Here is a 20347-nt window from a genome sequence, read left to right on the forward strand (position 1 = left end):
ATATGTTAAAGAGAAACACAATTAATCCATGTAAAGGTAAATATGAAGATAACTACCCTGCATCTTTCAATATGTGAATGCTTTATGAAGTGGGAGGGCAAATCATTATTTCTTTTATTTGATGAGCAATCAAGAAACACCATGTGGCATGTATTAAAGCGTGAAAATAAAATATTGAAACAAATTAAATATTATGGATTACAACGCTATATAAAAAATAAAAAATAAAAAAATGTAAAAAAAAGAAAAAAACACAATTGATTGAATTTAAAAACTACAAATCATTTACAAATTTCTAAAAACTTCCTTATACACAAAATTGGAAGTTTTGTTTGTAAGTCTACCATCCTTATCTAAAATTAATAATTTCAATCCTTCTCTACTTTGAACTCTAGATAAGGCAACATAGAACTGTCCATGTGAAAAAACAGGATCTTTGGGATACAAACCAACCTTTGATAACGACTGCCCTTGACTTTTATTAATTGTCATTGAAAAACATATAGCCAATGGAAATTGTCTTCTTTGAAATTTGAATGAAATTTTTTTTTTCAGATGGACTTAAAGACATTCTTGGAATAAAGGTTTGTTTTCCAATATTAGTTCCATATATGATAATTGTGTCAATAACACGTTTGCCTAGAGACTTCACTTGTAGTCTAGTGCAGTTACATAAGCCATTTTTCTGATCAACGTTTCTTAGTAACATAACTGGAACACCGACCTTTAAAATTAACTTGTGATTTGGCAAACCTGATACTTTAAGACCATGTAAAATATCTGGGGAGTATAAATTGGGATCAAACTGATCATGAACAAACTCAAATTGGCAAAGACTATATGAACTTAAATATTGAGTAAAATACACGAATGGTCCCTATGGTTTAGGGTAATTTGCGCGTTTGGTACCTAACATATTTTTTAACTCGGAAGCTCCCTACTGTTTGTTTTTGTTACGCGCTTGGTCCCTATCTTACCTAGAAAAAGCTATTTTGCTCTTGATTTTTTAATTTATTTAAATGAATACACCCCAACCCCACTCCCCTCACCTTACCTTACCTACCCCATCATCTTTCCCTATTTAAATAATAGTCTTTTTAGGTAAGACAAGGACCAAACGCGTAATAAAAACAAACAGTAGAGACTTTCCGAGTTAAAAAAATAAGTTAGGGACCAAATGCACAAATTACCCCAAACCATAGGGACCATTTGTGTAATTTACTCTTCAACATTCTACTTCATCTCCGGGAAACAATGCTAACAAACGATTATTGATTTGTTCGACAACTTCATTTTTCGGAGCTAGTATAGCTCTTTCTTGAAAATAACTCGTAACGTTGAATTTTTCCAAGATTGAAGGATATACAAACTCAATTAATGAACCTATAGGATCATGTGGATCATTAATGAGAATATCATCCGGAACATCAATAATCGCTTCACTATCATTCGAACCACCAACTTTTCCTTCTCCTATATCCAAAAGTCAGTTTGCAAAATTATGTATTTTTCGAATATCAGATGGATCCCTTCCAATGGTTAGTCTCATGTTTATTGATAATCTATGGACTTTGCATTATTTCCATATATATGAAGAACTTAAAGAAGCATTAACGATATTTTGTCTACTACCTCTTTGAACAACATATAGAATCTCTCTGAAATCTCCTCCAAAAACAATCGCTTCCCTCCAAATTGAATTTTTGAGTTGCTAGACTTATCGAACTTATATACATCTTTCAGAGCTCGATCTAAAGCTTCAAATGCATGCTTGTGGACCATAGGTGCTTCATCCCAAATAATCAATGAGCTTTTTCTTACTAATTTGCCGAGTTTGCTATCAGGCGGTATCTTACAAACAGAATCATCCGTAAGATTCAACGGAATTATAAACCGAGAGTGTGCTGTCCTTCCTTCAGGAAATAATAACGATGCAATACCACTTGAAGCAACATCTAAAACTATATCACCATTACATGTAATTGTTGCAAATATTGTCTTCCAAAGAAATGTTTTGCCCGTTCCACCATATCCATACACAAAAACACACATCCTTTGTTATCATCGACTGTATTCATTATATCAAGAAAAATATTACGTTGCTCGTTTGTTAATGCATCAAACATACGATCAAAATCTTTCTTTAAAATCGGTATGTCATAGTCTAGCTCCTCCATGATAAGGCGATTTGTTGAAGAAGAAACTGTATCAGAATCAGGGTAAGGCATTTGTTTATAATTTTTAAGACTGGTGTTGTTACGAAGTAAAATGTGTTCGATCTCAAACAAAGTAAGGTTTTTAACTTGATCCTCATTGAGTGATAAACTTGTAAAAAATGAACAATATCTCAAAAAGAATATAATATTAAACAATTTATAATTGTAATAAAAAATTTCTGCATATTGAAAATATATAACATCAATTTTTACAAATAATAATAGAAAATTATAATACCTGGAGACTTTAATCTACATTGTTGGTTGTAAAGAATACCATCCGACAAGTGTTGCCATGTATTTTCCCAAACAAACTCTGGTCTACCCAAACTGTTAGACATTAACATCGTAGCAAATAAGAAACGCAGATAGAAACCAGTTCCTGAATGACTTGCTTCCTTAATTGCATCAACGTATTCTTTGTCGTCATCTAAGAGGCCCAAAGCATAACATGCATCTCGAAAAGTAGGAAATTCTTCACCACTTACCGTACAAATTTTTTCAAATGATTTTGGACCTTTCACTTTATTTAAAAGAATCCGTAAGAAGTATACTTCGCCGAGTTTAGGTGAAACATAGTGAATCCTTCCTATTGAACGTCCAATTTTCCTTGGCTTCCACAACCTATCATCAGGTTTCCAAACAAATTTTGTAGGATATTCAACATATGTAAGTCTCCGTGCATCTTTATTAATTTTATTACATTCCATCCAAGATGTGAATATAGAAGCAGCAACTGAAGGTTGTTCAAGAACATTGTCAATATCATCGTCTGCAGCATATATGACTTGTTGTTGATCAAGAAGATGAAAAGGTAGTCGCATCACAGAAGGATATCAGTAATGAACATCATATTTAAAAATTCTCCATGATGCTTCACATGCAGATATATATATATCTACAATCATAATAATCTTTTATTTCATCCATAACCTTTTCTTGATGAGAATCAGTGTTGATTTCAACAGCAATTAAAGCTCTATCTGGACCTTTGTTTATATATTTAAATAGATACTTTATGGAAGATCCCTGATTGCACCATTCAACATTAATGTGTGTATGATATCTTTTCAATAGATATTTGTTATATGGAACAACATTTCTGTTGTCTAGCTTGACACCTAATTTTTCGACAAAATATCCATTTTTTCTTCTCATATATAAGGGATAATCGTTAACATCAACTAAAGAATGATTACAGAATTGCTTGGGAAAAATTTTCGAACATTGCTTGTCAACCATGCATGGGCAATTCATATTTTCAGCTCCACAAGGACCATGTATCATGAATTCACTTACAAGTGAATACAACTCTAGATCTTCATTGATATTTGGAATCTCAGCGGAAATAATTGGATCAATATATTCAACAGTAGGCCGCTTTGAGTCAGCATGCATAAATAGACAAATATGACTATGTTGGAAACCTCTTTTTTGAAATTCAATTGTATAGACCACTGCAAATTAATTTTACAAATAAGATACGATTTGTACTGGATGAAATATATTTGCAAATAATAAAAAATGTTAAGAATCGAAAAAATCATTATAACAAAATTTGTATTACACAACTTTTAATACCTGCTTGAACGATGCCAAAAATTTTATTTTCCCGTATGTCTTTAATAAAAGCATCGAGCTTTATTTTGAATAACCTACATAGGATATCAGGTCTATCTTCTGGATGCAGTGAAGTGTTATGAAGAAACCTTTTATTTTCAGGCCAATTTGGATTACATGTAAAGGTTATGAAGAAATCAGGATATCCAAACCATTTACATAAGGACATGGCATCAAGGTAGTTTTGCATCATATAACTTATGGGTTTTAGTCATAAGACATCCTATGTGCTCATACAAACCCTAATGTTTGGATCTAGGTTTCTCTATTGTACATGCTTGTTATCCAAGACTATAAACCCTAATTCTAGCATTCAAATAATCATATTAACATGAGAATAGGTTTATAATGTTACCTTAATTGTTATGTAGCAATAACAATCCTAAATCTCCTTGTATTGACTTTGGAAGGCTTAGAGTCACAAGTGTCACTCCTCTAATGGCTTACAAACACCATAAGCAAGTGGAGAAGGTATAAAGAGAGAGGAGAGAGGTAGAAATTCGTCCTTAGATGCTCTAGGGATCAAGTGCACGAAATCCTAAGGCCTTAGGGGTCTTTATATAGGGTTGGGATTAGGGTTTCAGTCCTTATCCTTATCTAGTTACTTGCCCATCAAGCAACCATAAGAGAAGCCTTGAAAATCCCTATCTCTTGGACCTTGGACGATTTTAAGGATATCCTTATCCTTGAATTCGTCCATCCTTTAACAAGGATAACCATTGCCCTATTTTGCAACTATCACATAATTACAATTCAGCCCCTCTAGTTTAATTAATTACATTTGATCACAAAATTAATTCTTAATTAATTATTGACCAATATTAATTAAACAAATATGATTTCTCCTTTAATATATTATTCTTATAACATATTAATAAATCATAATAACCTCTCTCTCTAGTTATCTCTCCAATCAAGTTGCTTTGGTGAAGGCAACCCAAAAGGACCATGCACCATCGGGTCAAGTACATACCAAAATAGTTATGGACTTAGACACTAATCCAACAATAGCGTGCACTGCCAGTAAATGAGGAAGGTAAGATAACACGTTGTCCGACATTGGATATATCTTTATTCCCGAGGTCTTGTTGATTACGTAAATTCTCATAAGACTCGCATCTAAGAATTTGTTGGTTGCTCCTTATGAAATGTAATCTCTCGCTTTCGATCATAGTATAAGCATCTACCAAAAACTGTTGGAACAACCTTTTTGAATTAAGAATTAGTGAAAAATATTGATCCCTTTCCTATATTCTATAAGAAAAAAATTCTCTCATTGTACAGTTGCGCCGCTTGCTGTTGCTTGAAGGTGTAATACCTCAATGTGGTATGTCAACCTTGTAACCATCATCACCATATGGAAACAGTAGTAGATACTGAAAAGGAAGGTAAGATGGATGTAATTCACTGATACGCCGTAGAGAACCAGATGAAGTTTGAACAACAATATCTCTATTATCAATTGAATCACCAATATCTCCAACAATTAAAGCAGCAACCTCAGAAGCAGAAGGTAGGTTGTATGTCCTTCCATCTTGGTCCCTTCTTCCAATAATTTTCAATTTGATATTAACATGAGGGTTTTCATGAAAACAATCTCTAACCATTCTATAAGACTGAACCAAGACATTATTTGAATCTAACATCAACTTCAAATCTTGTATAATATCATTATTAAGAATAAAAGAATTTGATGTAGATCGTTGATTTTCTCCGCTGCAAGTAAGATGAACAAATAAACATAAGATAAATAAAGAAAGTAATGTTGATGAATAAGATATCTATTAATGTGATAATTGTGAAAAGTGTACTCAAAACATGTTCGTCTATTTGTGATCTCATTATCAGTATCGTATATGTACAACTGAGAGAATTTTGGTTTAAATCTCTGTTCCGGTAAATGGCTTTCGATACTATGATAATTTTGACCGCTAATTCGAAAAATATATGGAGCATTTCCTTTATTGATTGAGGAATTGATCTTGCCACCCATTAACGTAAAAGAAAACATAGAATTGTAAGAACGAATGTTCTTCATGAACTGTTTGCTTTTAGAATCTCCAGATCTAAAAAGATTTTCATAACTTGGAGGTGCATTCTTTAACTTTGGTAGTTCAACTTTTCCATAAGCACAACATAGAGAATAATTTTCATTCTCATTTTTTTTACATATGACAGCTTCATCTTTCCATAATTTTGCAAAACATGTTTGGCATACGACAATCTGATCACCATGATCCAAATAATCTGTCAATTAATGTTGACAAAAAAAGTTATTCATGTAAGGTTTTATAATTGAAAATGATTGAATGAAGTAATTTTAATATTATATTTATAAATAAACTACCTTTTGATATACCTTCATATATGTTTTGATTATTTTGGCAATCGTTGTTGCGTTGATCGGATCTCAGACCAATTATTGGAATAGGATATACATTTGCCCTTTTTTTCTTACTTTTATGATTTGGGATAGGTAACATGACTAAAGATGATCTTGTTGTTATTGTAGATGATTTGTTTGATGTGTCACCATTCGAAATTACAGCGTATTGTCTAATATTTGGTAACGGTGATTGAAAACTATTATTGGAAATATCCATCGCTGGGAAAAAAAAGATTGAATATATGCATTGTTAAATATGATAGAATAATAATAATAATATAATAATATATATTATAAAATCAAAAGGTAAAATAAATGAGTTAGCAATGGAAATGTTAGATAACGGAGTTCTAACATTTAAAAGTGAAGGAGGAGTTTGTAACATTGATTGTTTTGACATATCTGCACTTGATTTAGATGCGTATATGTTATTATTTTGATGTACAACTCCTTTGAATTTGTCTGAAAAAAAATGTTTATGAGAAATGCATGAATATTTAATAATTTGTTTAATTTCATTTAAATGTGAATATTGATAAAGAGATGATATAATAAAACGATGAAGTAATAAGTTTTATTTTATATATTAAAAGGAAACATAAAAAGTTTAAAAGCAATAAAGTATGTTACCGTTTGAATCCAATCTGATGTTTGGTAACAGTGTTTGAAAACTGTTATTGGAAATATCTATGACTGGGAAAAGAAGATTGAAGGTATACATTATTAAATATGATACCGTAACATATATTATAAAATAAAATCGTAAGATATATCAGTTACCATTGGAAATGTTAGATAACGGAGTTCTAACATTTAAATGTGAATGAGAAGTTTGTAACATTTGTTGTTTTGACATATACACACTTAATATAGATGTGGATACATTTTTATTTTGATGGACAACTCCTTTGAATTTGTCTGTCAAAAAATTATGTTATAAGAAATGGATAAATTGTAAATAATATTGTAATTTTTTAAATAGTGTATGAATATTTAAAGGACTTCCAAATTATTATATATTATATAAAAATTAAAAAGTGAGGATGTCAAAATTATTATTTTAAATATTTAAAGGATATAAAAAAGGTGTAAAACAATGAAGTATGTTACCGTTTGAATCCAATATGATGTTTGGTAACGATGATTGAAAACTGTTATTGGAAATATCAATGACTGTGAAAAGAAGATTGATGGTATACATTATTAAATATGATACAATAACAATATATATTATAAAATAAAACAGTAATGTAAATGAGTTACCATTGGAAATGTTAAATGACGGAGTTCTAACATTTAAATGTGAAGGAGGATTTTGTAACATTGATTTTTTTGACATTTTTGCATTTGATGTAGATGCGGATACGTTTTACTTCGTTGGACAACTCGTTTGAGTTTGTCTGGAAATTAAAGAGATGTTATAAGAAATGGATAAATTTGAAACAATAATTTAATTTTTTTAAATAATATATGAATATTAATATTGATAAATCCCTATTATAAAATAAAAGCATGTTAGAATTTTTTTTTTTTTTACATATTTAAAGTATAGTAAAAAGTGTAAAAGAAATTAATTAGGTTACCGTTTCCCTTCATTTTTAAAAGATGTGATGTCGATGAAGTTGTATGGATTCATTCGGTCATACCTTTTTTTTTTTATTGTCCAAGTATAACTTTCTTATTCTTCTTTTTTCTCTAGCTTGAACATGAGGGTCCTATTTGAATCTGCATAACGGTTGATAAAATAAGTCGTAAAATATTTAATGAAGAGATTAATATTAAAAACATTCATAAAAAAAGTCGTAAAATATTTAATGAACGTACCGTTAGCACCTAGGTTACTCTCATTTGTAGAAGATGTAATTCGACTGACTGATGTAGTGTACATTGGTATTTGTTTTGTATTATCCAGATAAAAATTATTTATTTTCATCTTCTTATTAGTCTTAAAAACATTCATTTTAATGGTTAGTATCTGAAACATAAGAAAATTTATAAGTTTATATTCAAAAAAAAGTATATAAAATATTATTTTTCTTAAATAAAACTTAAATATATGATGAAAATAAAGTATATTCAAACAAAGCAAATAAACAAAAAGACAAATACAATAATAAGAAGAGAAACAGGAAGGGACAAATTATAACTATGTTCAAATTGTCATATGCCGTTGGTGTTGCTCGAGACATTACAAAAAACAAAACTATGATCTATATTCATTCAACCACTTTAATAAAATATTCGGTAAAACCTAAAAAACGAATAAAAAATGATTTCATTATTTGTTTAAGGCAAAACATAAAAACATGTCATCGAATTTTTTAGTTACTTATGCTTTTAGTTATCATATATACGATTAAGAAATACATATAATTTAACATTGAGAATTCATATAGAAATATATCCTTACTAGGATATTGTCTATTTCTTGAAAATTAAGAGGTACAACATAGATTACCTCATGTACAATAATATTCAGCGTATAACCAATCTTATAGGCATTACACTACACTACACCGATCATATACGTATTACCCTACACACTACACGTATTACCCTAATCTCCTAAACACAACCGCCATCAAACCAATTCTCATCGTCTCCGCCAAAGATGCAGTGATCTCCACCAACGTCTCCCACCGACTTTCCCCACCAAAGCTGCAATGATCTTTGTCGCCTCTCTTTCTCTCTCTCTCTCTCTCTCTCTCTCTCTCTCTCTCTCTCTCTCTCTCTCTCTCTCTCTCCATCAGAATGAAATGGAAACCCTAATTTCAAATTACCATTGTTGTTCCAGACTATATTCATCGATGTTTTCCCTTACTCTAGATGCTTTCCTTCACCCTGACTATTATTTTTCTTGCTCTTCCCCTATCTTGAACAGTGAGTTACTTCCATAACCGCCTTCTTCTTTTCTTGCACCAGCAATCGATGTCGAGAACCAAACTGTTAATCTCTTTTCGAATAAAGGTAAGATTTCTTATATGGATTGTTTTCTCCTAAAAGTATATATCAGTTTGCCTTTTTGGTTTTTAAATATGGTTATTTTGCTTCTTTGATTTGTGAGGTCTATTGAGTTCATGTTAATGCGTGTATTCTTTGTTCTTAGACAATTCAAGATATAAGGTATAATTACATCCCCAGATTCTTTACGCTTCCATCGTTAGATTCTGATATATTGCCGAATTTGGGTTTCAATCGATGTCTTTCTTTTATTATACTCCCGAGGCACGATGATTAGTAACCCGTGATGCAACTCATTATTTTTTTATTTTTTTCCTTTTCGGCATCAATTGATCGAGGATTACATTGAAAACCTGTGGAAACTTTTGACTTTCATATGGGGCTCATATTTTGGAAAATCGATCACCGTAATTGCTTCATTTGGATGGTGATGTAAGATGCATATTATTACCACTATGCAAGTGTTTTTACTGCTGGTAGTTTCTTTGGAGGTAACTGAATCACGGTTCCTGGTAAAGACTCGGCCAGGTTTGCTTGGTGATCTTCCTTCTACACTCGAAACTGGGTGAAAGCCTTGTTCTTTGTAATGAAGTTGCATTGATTTAATTTACTATGTTTCATCTTATTTTCCTTTCTTTTTCTCTCTCTCTCTCTCTCTCTCTCTCTATATATATATATATATATATATATATATATATATATATATATATATATATATATATATATATATATATATAGGCTTAGGTTATTTTGTTTTTACTAAGTATTGTGTGCCAGAATGCACAGATCTGGACCAATAGATGAAATTAATCAATGGACATGATTTGAGAGTGTATGATATTACAATGGGGTAACATGTAACATATAATCACACAATTTTAAGCAAAAGGGTATTTTGGACAATTAACTACATTTATAAAAGGAAATTTTCGGATTTTTAGGGATGATTAATTATCCTAATTTAAAAAAATCTGAATTTTTTAATTAATTCAATTTCAATTTTTTACCAATTTTATTCTATCGGAATATTTTTTGTTAGAATGATACTCTTTCAGAATTTTATTCTAATAGAATATTATTTTGTTAGAATGAAAGAATGTCAACCATAAACTAGTAAATATATTTTCGATTTTATTCTTGCAGAATATATTTCCAATGCAGATATTTGATTTGAGAAATAAAAAGTAAATAAATAACAAATTCATTAATATTCTTACAGACTAATATCCTTATACATTTAAAATAGTTATACATATTCTAAAAGAATATCATCAAAAATGAATAAAATTCTTAAAAAATAGCATTCTTGAATATACAATTATTTAACAAATACACTTGATCTTCTTCAGTGGTCCGTATAATCCACTTGATCTTCTTCAGTGTTCCGTATAATCCACTTGATCTTCGCATATATACTTGTTGTTGAACTCGATTCCAAATATTTTTCTTGTATAATCAATATTGAATTCCTTCTCTATGCAATTCTGAAAGAATAAGATACATTACTCGTTAGTATTACCCGTTAAACAAATATACTAGTTAACAAACATTCTTAAAGACATTCTAACAAAATACATTTATATAAAATAAATTCTGACAGAAAACATTATAAAATGCACTTAAATAACATTCTTTTAAAAATCTTTTGCGAATAATAGGCATCAAATTGATGATTGTTACTAACATCATTCTAAAAGACATTCTGCAAGAATGATTCATTTAAGTTGTAACTAAAAAAACATACTATAAATCTTGAAGTACATAATACAACCATTCTAACAGAATGTCACAGACATTGAAATTATATCAAAATACATATAAACAATTAACCAAAATTCTATCATAATGCATACAAACAATTAACCATTCTAATAGAATGTGGCAGACATTGAAATTCATTTACACAAGTATCTGAATTCCAATTGAAATTCTTACTAACAATTAACAAATGGTTTATTTTTACACCAAATAACATGACCAAAACCAGTAAAAAAAACCTAGATTTCAACTATACATTTTATCGAACACTTGGTGTGCTTCTTCAATTTCTTAAAAAAAATTAATGAGAGTCTTATCAATTCAGTTTCTTGGTGGTCAAGAACTGGAGATACAACTAAAAAAACATGTTATGATTAGTACAAGGGCATACCAATTCAGTTTCTTGGTGGTGTTGTTGACGACCTAAAATCCCCCGTTGCCTTCGTTTTCACCTCCTTTTGCAGACTCCACAACAGGCACCAAGCACCTCTTCATCGCCATTGCTGCTGTTGCTTTTCCCCGGATTTCTTGATGTCGACAACGAGAAGAAGCAACCCTAATCAACAAATTAGGGCATAAATCTTCAGAATCCGATGTTTAGACCACGAAGCACCAGCCTTAAACTGAACCCTAGCCTGCCTCAACGTGAAATCAATCATACCATGAGACCTTTCACTACTGATATCATTATGGTCTTCAACATATGTAGACGAGGAAACAAATATTGCCTGAATAGCCGTCTCATTTTTCTTTCCTGAAATAGGTAACGATGGAGAGTCAATAGAGGGATCGCTAGAGAAAAAGGCGATGTTGGATGCAGACGAAGGAGGGTCGTGAAAGAAGAAGAACCGGAGTAGAGAATTTTGTGAGGAGGCGAGATAGTTTTGTGAGCAACGACTGAATTATAAAGGGATGGTGGTTTTCTAGGGTTTAACTAATTAAGAAGAGATTAATTGAATGATTTTTTTACCATAATTAGTATACTAAGTTTACGATTATACTTTTTTTTTTAATTTAATTAATGATTTATTGTTTCCTGAATTCTCATTGGTGCATTTAGGCATACACTATTTGTTAAAAACATTTGAACCTAGCTCTCTCTCTCTCTCTCTCTCTCTATATATATATATATATATATACTAAGAGAAATTTTAGTTTTGGAATTTGATAGTGTGTGGGTTATTTACATTAATTCCATACAAAGGGTAAAATGGTCATTTACCGTCATTCAAATGGTTCAGTCGGTGCAAAAAAGGAAACTGCTTGTGATAATACGTACATCAAAGATTCAATTTCATTTGACTGGGCTTTCCTGTATTTCCAAGTTGAAAGTCAACACTCATTCAAATACCAAGCCATAAGTACAGAGGAAAGAAAAGGTTGTTTTGCTCCACTTCTACGACTTTCTCCAAATTTATCACCGGTTGATCTATATCGCTTTAAACCCTAACCATCATCGATTTCCATAAACCTTAAAGCAGCCGACTTCTACGACGAATTCACCAACTTCGAACATTGGAGACTAACACAAAGTAGAATGATGATATCAACTGGAGTAATATATAACCCTTTCTTTATCTCGGACGTCCGGCCAACCACCACAACTAACACCACCACCAATCGACATTGACGTCAATATTATCTATCACGACAACACCACCACCATTACTGAACACAAATACGATAAGATATGTCAGATGTGTGTGTGTGTGTTTATTTTTTGTTTTGAAAATGAAGATGTGTGTGTTTTTTATATTATGCTTGTGTTTTATATGTTTATCAGTTTATGTTGGTGTATGAATGAGTATAAATTTGTTTTACGTATAAATCAATATATGTGGGTATTTCTTTGATGTTTTCAGATTCGGGTCTCTAATAGGTTATGTTTCATGTTTTTGGATATGGATATACGAATGGTAGAGACAGACAATATGATCTCTATGAGTTGTTGCAGATATGTATATCTGTGTATCTAGATTCTAACTCTTCTTCTTCATTGGGTTTATTGCAGGTTAGCAAACAAAATTCTTGTGTTTGTTACACTTTATCAAAAAAAAAAACCTTTTCTGGTGCCCTGTTATTAAAAGCATACTCATTGTTTCTTCTTTTTGAATGTTTTTATAGCCTTGAGTAAGTTCATGTAGCCTCAAATTTTCTTGAATGTTTATTGTAGCTTCAGGTTGAGGAAATTTATGTTGGTATCCATTGGAATATTTTGGAAAAAAAACAAGTTGCTTCTATTGGGAAGAGCAAGGAGAAGTTGTCAAGGATGTACGAGGTTAAAGATCCAAATGGCACCTTTGTATTCAAATTCAAAACTCACGTTGGTGGTACGAAGTCAACATGTTTGGATTGCTTTATGATTATGTTGAGATTGTGAAGAATTATGAACCAAAATACAGGATTATCAAGGTAATTATCTGATAGGAACTAGGGATTCACTCAGGCTAATTATGATTAAACAAACTAAAAGTCCCAATTCGAGATGGGTTAAGTCTCCAATACATAGCAAGATTACTAAAAACTGAACTAATGAAAAACAAAGAACGAAACTTGTTCTAACAAGGTAAAATTAGTAACTGTTGTAAACTGCTCTCCACCACTCCATATTCTAGGGACCTGTTTGACCCAGTGGGTTGACCCAATAGCCAAAAAGATTATTGATTTGTTCCTCATTAGTTGATAAAGGGTCACGTTTCTTTTTCCGGGTATAGACCCTTATTGGATTCGTATCATTACTTCCCGCCCGATAAAACGACTTGTCCTCAAGGTGGAAATGAGGGAATTGTTCAGCCAAAAGATCATAAGATTCCCAAGTTGCTTCTTCAATAGGACAGTTGCACCATGAAATGAGCAATTCGAGAACAGGTTGGCCCGCTTCGGAGATCCATCGGTGAGACACAACAGATTGTGGTAACAAGTCAATTTCCCAATCCTTGGTGATAGGAAGCGGTGCAACAGGATTAACAGAAAAAGACCCGTGAGCAGGTTTGAGCATAGAGACATGGAATACCAGATGAATGCGGGCATCAGGAGCTAATTCCAATTCATAAGCCACAGGTCCCACGACACGTTTGATACAATAAGGTCCAAAAAAACGAGGAGATAACTTTTCAAAACGGTGTTTGGCCAAACTTCGTTGGTGATATGGTTGTATTTTCAAAAAAACATAATCCCCAGCTTTAAAGGAGATTTCTCTTCTTTTAGAATTGGCTTGATTACGCATACGATTTTGGGCTTTACTCAGATTGGTCCGAATCAACTTTAACATGTCGTCGCGATCGATTAGTTGCTGTTCCAGTTCGGCATTTTTTGTATCTCCTAGAGCATATGGTAGCAGTGGGGGAGGTACACGGCCATAAGCAACTCTAAAGGGTGTAGTGCCCGTTGTTGTGTGGTAGCCCGTGTTGTAAGAATATTCAGCCCAGGGTAAATAATGGCTCCATTTGGTCGATGGTTGTTCATGTGCAAAGCATCTTAAATAGGCTTCTAGACAACGATTTAACACTTCTGTTTGGCCGTCTGTTTGAGGGTGATAGCTAGTGCTCAATTGCAATTTCGTTTTGCTTAGATGAAACAACTCTTGCCAAAAATGACTAAGAAACACCACATCTCGATCCGAAACAATCGAGCGTGGAAAACCGTGTAAGCGCACAATTTCTTTGCAAAAGAGTAAAGCGACAGTCTTAGCTGTGTATGGATGGGACAAACAAAGAAAGTGAGCGTATTTACTCAAACGATCCATGACGACGAGGATAGTGTCATATCGATTAGAAGGGGGTAGACCCACGATAAAATCCATTGATATATCTTCCCATATTTGCGTGGGGATAGGCAACGGTTGGAGTAAGCCAGCGGGAGATAAAGTTTGATACTTCTGCTGTTGGCAAATCAGACATTGTTGCACAAAAAATATGACCTCCTGTTTCATTTTTGGCCAAACATATTGGGATGACAGACGTTTGAAAGTTTTGAGGAATCCTCCATGACCACCCACTGGAGTATTATGGGCCTCTTCCAATAACTTGAGCTTAATTGATGATACATCTGGTATGACCAAGCGAGCTTTATAAAAAAGAAGCTGATTCGCGAGAGAGTAATCTTGCATCGAAGATGGGTCTGCCATGAGTTTCTTAAGAATGGTATTGGTATGTGGATCCTGCTGAAGACCTGATCGAATATCTGCAATTTCAACACAATAAGGTATGGTCAACGTTAAGAGTTCGCCTAAATGGGGTTTACGTGACAGTGCATCAGCTCCTCTATTTTCTTTCCCCACTCGATGACAAATCTCAAAATCATAAGGCATGAGTTTCAAGAGTAGGCGTTGTTGTTCAGTTGTAGTTATGCGTTGCTTAAGTAAGAATTTTAGAGTATAATGGTCGGTACGTATGAGAAAATGACGACCCAACAAATAATGATTCCACTTATGTACCTCCAACACCAGAGCCAACAACTCTCGATCATAGGCTGATTTGACCCTGTTAGAAGGGGAAAATCCCTTACTGAAATAAGCAACTGGGTGTTCATTCCGAGATAAAATGGCGCCTACTCCATCAGATGAAGCATCACACTCCACAACAAACAGCTTGGAAAAATCAGGCAGTCGTAAAACAGGTGTTGTTAACAAGGCCTGTTTTAAAGTGTGAAAGGCGATCTCTGCTTCCTTTGACCAAACGAACCCATCTTTTTTAGTAAGAGTTGTGAGTGATCTTGCAATTATGCCATAGTTCCGAACAAAGCGTCGGTAATACCCCATGAGGCCTAGGAAACCCCACACTTCCTTAACATTTGAAGGAATTGGCCATGATTGAACCGCTGATACTTTTTCTTGCTCAACTTGAACTCCCTGTGAAGTGACCACATGACCTAGAAATACCACCTTGGACTGTCCGAAACAACATTTTGTTAGTTTGCGAAAAATGATGATCATGAAGTAGCTTTAAAGCTTGTTCAAGGTGTACAACATGTTGTTCGAAATCTAGGCTGTAAATCAGGATGTCATAAAAAAAACGAGTATAAAACGCCTTAAATAAGGGCGAAATAGATCGTTCATAACTGCTTGAAAGGTAGATGGGGCATTAGTTAACCCAAAAGGCATCACTTTGAATTCATAATGCCCTGAATGTGTGCGAAAAGCTGTTTTCTCGACATCTGCATCAGCCATTTGAATTTGGTAATATCCAGACCGCAAATCCAATTTAGAAAATATTGTTGCCCCATATAATTCATCCAGGAGTTCATCAATATTAGGGATGGGATATTTGTCAGGTATAGTGATCTTATTAAGTGCCCGGTAATCCACAGACATTATCCATGAATTATCTTTTTTCTTAACTAACAATATCAGACTAGAAAATGGACTTGTACTTGATCGAATGAAGCCGGCTGTTAACAACTGTTCCACCTGTTTTTCTATTTCAGATTTTTGAGAATGAGGGTATCGATAGGGTCGAATGTTGGGTGGTGTTTAATTAGGTAGTCGAGGGATTGAATGAGTTTGAAAGCGTATTGGTGGTAATTCTTTGGGTTCCTCAAAAATAGCCAGATACCTATCAATCAATGGTTGTAATAGAGCTGGAATATGTGGGTTTGAATCAGGTTCAACAACAATGTGTTGAAAACTAGATGATTTTTGCGGTCCAGATGTAATGCCTTGTAATTTATAACGCTTCCCATCTATCGTGAAGATCATAAACATCTCTTTCCAAATGGCTTGTACAGTATTCAAAGTAGCTAACCATTAAACACCAAGCACCAAATCAGCCCCTCCTACTGAAAATGGGTAAAAGTCCTGGGTTATTTTGAGGTCATTAATCTGCACTGACAAATCTTTGCAGATTTGACCACAACGGATGACATCTCCATTACCAATCTGAACCCAAATGGAGCTACTAACTGAGTGGTAAGTTTCATTTCAGCTACCAAAACATCTTATATGAAATTGTGTGTAGAACCTCCATCAACCAGAATTAATATGTAACGCCCGTAGATCAGGGCTAGTCAATTTAGAGACAATAAGAGTCAAAAATGACTTTTTGATAGAAGATTATTTAGGATGAATAATCCTAACTAAGTTGTAGTATATGTTACAAGGTTTCCGTGCATATAAAGAACGCCAAAATCCGAGTTATAACAAAGAAGTTATGACCTGTCGAAGTTTCGCGATAGAACCGGCACGACACAGCGCGACGTAAAAAGTGAATTTACGTTAGAGCGATATTTAGCCTTAGCAATCTAAACGAGAATCGAAGATCTCGTTGTTGGTATCGAAGCGATAAAAAGTTAGGCGAGAACGGACGTCAAACGAAGAAGTTATGAATTTATAACAAAGTTTTCTGTCGCGGCCTATTAAAAATAAATAATAAAAATAAAAGTCAAAATTAGCCGACGGAGTCTAAACGAAAGTTGTAGAGCATAGTCTCACCTTCGCGTGGATATAAAGAACGTCGACAACGGAGTTCGTATGAAGAAGATATGAATTTCCAAAGTTTATTAATCATTTTGTATTTAAATTTAAAAGGAAATTCGGAAGCATTATCCGAAGGAGTCACCGGTCTGATCCGAGGTACGCGCCGCGTACTCGAGTACGCCCTGCGTACTCCGAAGTGTCGACATTCGCAGCAAGTGGCTTCGGATGACGAACGCCATGACGCATTCGGACCAGTACGCCCCGCGTACTGGCGTACGCCCCGCGTACTCCGAGGCTCCAGCCTCCTATAAATAGGATGCGAAGGTAGCCGACCCAATTGCCAATTTCTTCTCTTCTCTCTCCCGTTTTGCATCGTTTTGCGTGCCAGAAATACCCCGAAGCCCCGGTATTATTCTCTAGCCCCGAGGCAAGTCCCGAGATCCCGAAGATCCCGAGAAGTGCGGCTCCCGAGCCGAAGCTCTGCCCGCGAGAAGTTCGATTTTGTGGAGATCTTCCAGATCTGCGGTGGATTACTACTTCTGCAAGTCGTAGTGCTGTCCGATCATCTTCTGATCAAGTGAGTGTATACTACCTTTCATAAACACGATAATAATACAAGTGTGGTTTGAGTGTATTAAGTATATTGTTGTTTATATGTGTGGGTGTGTAGTTACCTTTTTCTAACACATAAATATGAAGTATTTGCTATGAAGTACGTGCTATGTGTTTATATGTTATTTGTCTATTTGAGATGGGCATGGAAATTGGAGTTTTATACATGTGTTAAATGATTTAAACTGTGTAAGTATTTATATCTACGAAAATGTTGGGTAGAACATGGGTAGATGGGATAGTTGGTGACTATGGAGTTAGCACCTATTGTATAAACCTTGGTGACTATGGAGTTAGCGCCTATTATTAGATAAACCTTGGTGACTATGGAGTTAGCGCCTTTTGTATAAACCTTGGTGACTATGGAGTTAGCGCCTATTGTATAAACCTTGGCGACGATGTGACTTCGTGCCTATTTGATGAACCTTGGCGACTATGGAGTTAGCGCACGTTGAGTAAACATTGGCGACTATGGAGTTAGCGCTTGTTAAGTAAACCTTGGCGACTATGGAGTTAGCGCTTGTTAAGTGAACCTTTGTGACTATAGAGTTAGCGCCGCTTGAGTAAACCCCGACGACTATGGAGTTAGCGTCTGATAACTATGGATTTAGTACTCGATAGATAAACTTTGGTAGCAATGGATTTCGTGCCGATTCCTTAGGAATAAGTGAATGAAGGATAGTTCGTTCTTAGGATGAAACTTAAGAAGATAATGGGGATGGGTATTTGGGTTGATTGTTTGATAATTCAATATACTAAATGTATTATTATGGGTTGAAAACCCTATATGCTCACCAGGCTCCCAAGCCTGACCCACTCAGTTTTCTTTTCATTACAGGTAATGACACAAGAGTATAAGTCGGCAGACTTGACAAGAGATTTTGGATTATAGATCAGTAGTTGAATAACTATTGTAAGGTCTATTTTATATTGTTTATGCTTTTGGTCTGTAACGAACATGACATCCCGAGGTTTTATTATTTAATGAAAATACATTCTTTTCGAGAAATGTTTTGATAAAATGGTTATCATATTTTATTTTGGGAACAAATTCCGCAACCGTTTTCTTTAAACGATCACTCTGATTTATAAAACAAAGCATAAACAAATCGGTCTTTTCTGGCCGAGAAATTGGGGATGTCACAGTTGGTATCAGAGCATTAGTTTAAGTGAACTAGGAATGTGGATTTATTTCTAGACTTAAACTTAGAATGCTAAGCAATGATTGCGAGTTGAGTGTGTCCATTATATTTTAGGTAGTACACCTAAATTGACACAGGCACTATTTTATTTTAGGAAAATTGCCTAAAATGCTATTATGTGCTAATTGTTATATGTTTGCCATATATGACATTATTTGTTCGGATCTATGGTTTGTTGCCGACCGGATCTGGAAACCTTATGTGTATAGGATTCTAAGCGTACGTCTACGATATTAGAACTAGCATATAAACGTTTCGGAGTGATAAGGATGATTTAAATATCTATCGTGATTAAGGATCTAATTTCACCATATTCGGTGTATAGATCAAAAATGGTGAGAACGAGGAGTGGAGTTGGAAATGCTGATGAGAACAGGAATCAAGTACCAGTAATTGAACAAATACCTGTTGTGGCAGCAGCGCCTGAACCAATGACAATGGCCGGAGTTCAAGTGATGATCCAGGCAATGTTGAATAATCAGATGGAAGAAACTAGACGTCTGATCAGACAAAATCGCGAGGAATTGTCAATTCGAGTTGAAGAGCCCGAAGTAAATGGAGGGCAGTCTGGAGGAGGAAACTATAGTGGGACCATTGGTCAAGCCAACCCACCAATAGTTCGCCAAAACAACCAGGATAGAGGAAATGATGGACGTGGATGCAAGTACAAGGATTTCATGGCATCCAAACCACCATGTCTTTCTGGGAGCCCGACACCGGTGCAAGTCATGGACTGGATCTCCGAAATGGAGACAATGTTTGAAAGTTGCGAGTGTAGCAACAGACAGAAGACCGCTCTTGCAATCCCTCTGTTAAAATCTGGAGTATTGAGCTGGTGGAAGTTACTGGTTGGTTCAATGCCCAAGGGGGAAGCTAGCAAGATGTCTTGGGAAGAGTTCGAGGAGCAAATGAAAATGCAATACTGCTCTGAGCAGGATCTTCTGGAAATCAACAATGAGTTCCAGAATCTGAAGAAAGGAAAATTGAGCATTACTGAATACGCTACGAGCTTTACGGAGAAGATGAAGCTTATTCCATACCTAATTCCGACTGAACTTTCCAAGGTCAACAAGTTTGCCAATGGATTACCAGCGGACTTTGGTCCGATAGTCAAACAAGCAACCACTCTGAAAGCCACCATCTGGGCAACCAAAAATGTTGAGACCCAAATAAAAGAAAA

General features: G+C 34.2%; 1 pseudogene; it reads right to left on the reverse strand.

Moving 5' to 3' along the window:
- Positions 1-285: 285 nt before the first annotated feature.
- Positions 286-3040, reverse strand: LOC111902877 (uncharacterized; annotated as a pseudogene).
- Positions 3041-20347: the final 17307 nt, after the last annotated feature.

This window comes from Lactuca sativa, chromosome 7 (genome assembly GCF_002870075.4).
Source record: "Lactuca sativa cultivar Salinas chromosome 7, Lsat_Salinas_v11, whole genome shotgun sequence".
Classification (NCBI taxonomy): Eukaryota; Viridiplantae; Streptophyta; class Magnoliopsida; order Asterales; family Asteraceae; genus Lactuca; species Lactuca sativa.